Raw genomic sequence first — 3682 nt, 5'->3', positions numbered from 1 at the left:
TGATCTACAAATCAGTTCAATCCCTACCAAAATCCTGCCTGGCTTTTTCGAAGAAATGGACAACCAAGTCCCCAAAATTTTTCAAGAGACTTAGAATAAGCAAAACAATCTTGAAAAAGAAAAACAAAGGTGAGGGATTCTCATTTTCTGGTTTCAAAACTACAAACAAAACTATAGAACAAGACAAAGTTACAATAATCAAAACAAATGTGGTACTGGTCCTAACTGTCACATGTAGAACAATGGAATAAAATTGGCAGTTCGGAAATAAAACCTTAAATTTATGGTAAACAGACTTTTGACAAGGATGTGCTGGTGACTGAGTAAGAAAAAAAAATAGGGGCACCTGGGTGGCTCAGATGGTTAAGTGTCTGCCTTTGGCTCAGGTCATGATCCCAGGGTCCTGGGATCGAACCCCGCATCCGGCTCCCTGCTCCGCGGAAAGCCTGCTTCTCCCTCTCCCTCTGCCTCTCCCCCTGCTCACGCTCTCTCTCTCTCTCTCTTTGTATTTCTGTGTCTCGAATGAATAAATAAAAAAAAAAAATCTTTAAAAAAAAAATAGTCCTCTTAACAAATAGTGCTGAGACAACTGGATATTCACAGGCAAAAGTTAGACCCCTACCTTCGCATGAATGAAGTAAGACCTTTACCTCACACTACAGACAACAATTAATTCAAAAAGGATCAAAGACCTAAAGTTAAAAGCTAAAATTATAAAACTCTTAGAGAAAAACATAGGCATAAACCTTCATGACCTTGGATTAAGCAGTGGTTTCTGAAATAGGACACCAAAACATAGGCAACAAAAATTTAAAAATAAGTATATAGGATTGCATTAAAATTTTAAACTTTCATGTTTCAAAAACTATCAAGAAAGTGAAAAGACATCCCACAAATTGAAAGGAAGTATTCCTAAATCATGTATCTAGGATTTGTATCCAGAATATATAGAGAACTCTTATAACTCAACAACAAAAGGTAAATAATCCAATATTAAAATGAGTAAAGGATCTAAATAGATATTTCTCCACAGATACACAGATAACCAATATGCACTTTAAAATGCTCAACACCATGTGGCTTGTCTGGGTCGCTCACTCGGTTAAGCATCAGACTTTTGATTTCTGCTCAGGTCATGATCTCAGGGTCATGAGATGGAGCTTCACATGGGGCTCAACACTGGGTGTGGAGCCTGCTTAAGAGTCTCTCTCTCCCTCTTCCTCTGCCGTGCCCCCACCCCCTCCCCACGCTGGCCCCGTGTGCACACTCTCTCTCTCAAAAAATAAAAAATAAAAAGTGCTCAACACCATGATTCATTAGGAAAATAAAATCAAGGCTACAACAAGGGGGAATGACATCGGCAAAACAGCAGCAGCATAGAATTTCTAACACTTGCTCCCCCCCCGCAGAAATATTAATTTGAACACCTATCTGCACAGGAAAATACCTTCACAAGATCTGCAGTTTCCAGGTGAGGGATCACAGCATCTGGGTGAAGCACAGAAATAAAGGACACACTGAGGAGGTAGGAAAGATAAATTTACATTACTGCCATCCTTTCTCCCAAGCCCAGGTAGCCCAGTGAAGAGAAACACCTGCCCCATGAAAGGAGAGTGAAGTGAGTGCCTGACTTCATCGAGGACCCCAGATTGCCCCAGGCTGACTCCCACAGCCCTTGATGCTCCCTACAGGCCCCCATAACCCCAGGCCCCCCAGCTCACCCTGGCCCCTGAGGAAGGGGGAATGGGACATGACTGCTAATGGGTACAGGTTTCTTTGTGGAGTGATGAAAATGTTCTGGAATTAGTGGTGTTGGTTGTACTAAAACCTACTGAATTGTACACCTTAAAGGGGTGCATTTACGGTGTATGAATTTTGTCTTTAAAAAAAGTAGGACAAAAATAATTTTTTAAGATACGCTAATTGCTATAAAATGAATCAATTCTGGGCGTCTAAGGTACAGCATGGTGGTGACAGTTAACAGTACTGTATCATAGACTACTTGAAAGTTGCTAAGAGAGTAGATCTTAAATGTTCTTACTACCAAAAAAAATGGTAATTTTTTTTTTGTAGTATATATATGCCAGGTGGTAGAAGTGTTAACTAACCTCACTGTGGTTAATAATTTTGCAGATATACACATGTATTGCATCATCACCTTGTACAACTTAAACTTACACAATGTTACATGTCAATTACATCTCAATAAAGCTGGAAGATTAGTAGATAGATAGATAGATAGATAGATAGATAGATAGATAGATTTTTAAAAGTAGCTCAATCTTGGCACCTAGTAGGTTAGCCTCAACTAGACCCAGAGATAAAGAAGAAAATGCAGATTGACCAGCTCTGGTAATTCAGTTATCCCAAATGCACTCATGTGCACGAAGCCAAACCGGGAGCAAATCCTTCGACACCCCTCTGTGGCGCTTCTCATAATAGGCTTCAGTGGGAGACACCATTACAAACAAAAGTCAACAGCCCTGGGCTCTTCCCCCCAGTCTCACAATCCCACCCTACCCTTTGGATAGGCAGTAAAATTCAGTGCCAGTTTGTCCATTTAAAAAAAAAAAAAAAGAAAGAAAAAAAAACTTTTATTTAAAAAAAAACTAAAAACACCTTTTTCTGCTTTCATTTCTCATTAAAATGCCACTTTTGAGTCATTTGGAAAGGGTCAGGCTGGATGTTGGCTTTAAAACCTTTGAGAGCTACTATAATTGCCTAGAGGTCCGATAACAGTGATTGCTCTCACAAGTTTAATTTTGAAGTTTCTGCCAAGCCATTAGCATATAACCAGGCTACAGAAATCAAAGGAAATTAGAGGCGAAGAGAAAAACTAATCTCATCTACCTCTGGACTGTCACCTCCTCCCTGGGCCAGGACAAGTTCTCTTCTAAGTTGCTGTTTCCTGGGGTAGTGAGAAGAGTCTGGGGATCTGATTCTGAGTTCTGCTACTAACTAACCACATGGTCTCGGGCAAGTTATTAAACATTTTGGTATATATATATATATATATATGCTTCGCGAATTTTTTTTATTTTTTTAATGTTTTATTTATTCATGAGAGTCAGAGAGAGAGAGAGTCAGAGGCAGAGAGAGAAGCAGGTTCCCTGCCTAGCAGGGAGCCTGATGCGGGACTCGATCCCAGGACCCTGGGATCATGACCTGAGCCGAAGGCAGATGCTTAACCATCTGAGCCACCCAGGTGCCCAATGCTTCATGAATTTATGTGTCATCCCTACACAGGGGCTGGGCTAGTGTTCTCTGTATCATTCCAATTTTAATATATGTGCTGTAGAAGTGAGCACTACACAATTTGGTATCTTTAAAAATGGGTACATTGTTGCTTCTCCTGCTGGGCCCTCTTGTCCAAGTGCCATCTTGACAAGATTCTTCCATAGACCATGTCTGTGGAGCAAGGCAGGCAGAGAGACGTGTGCACAGGAGTGCTCTGAATGGGAGCTCATTGAGTTTAGGATTGAGCTGGGCAAGCTTCCTGCACAGAGGCAGAAAGGCATTAAAATAAAGCATCGTATCATATCACATGGATCTGGTCACTTTCAGGAAGGATAAGAGAACACATCTAAAAGACATGTTTAAAGTGTGCTCTCGTTAATTGTGGCTCAACCATCATGGTGGCAATTTCAACTTTTCCACGGTCATTTAATCACATTTAGTCTTT

At 40.7% G+C, this 3682-nt stretch overlaps 1 non-coding gene across 1 annotated transcript; it reads right to left on the bottom strand.

The window, feature by feature from the left end:
• Positions 1 to 3201: 3201 nt before the first annotated feature.
• On the bottom strand, positions 3202 to 3308 carry LOC112828924 (U6 spliceosomal RNA). The gene has a single exon (XR_003209618.1). It is a non-coding gene; the product is annotated as a U6 spliceosomal RNA (small nuclear RNA).
• Positions 3309 to 3682: the final 374 nt, after the last annotated feature.

The sequence above is a fragment of the Callorhinus ursinus genome, unplaced genomic scaffold, assembly GCF_003265705.2.
Source record: "Callorhinus ursinus isolate GAN/ISIS: 27379988/994484 unplaced genomic scaffold, GSC_fseal_2.0 scaffold13, whole genome shotgun sequence".
Classification (NCBI taxonomy): domain Eukaryota; kingdom Metazoa; phylum Chordata; class Mammalia; order Carnivora; family Otariidae; genus Callorhinus; species Callorhinus ursinus.
Note: the sequence above shows the minus strand (reverse complement) of the source record. Positions and strands in the feature narration are given on the sequence as shown.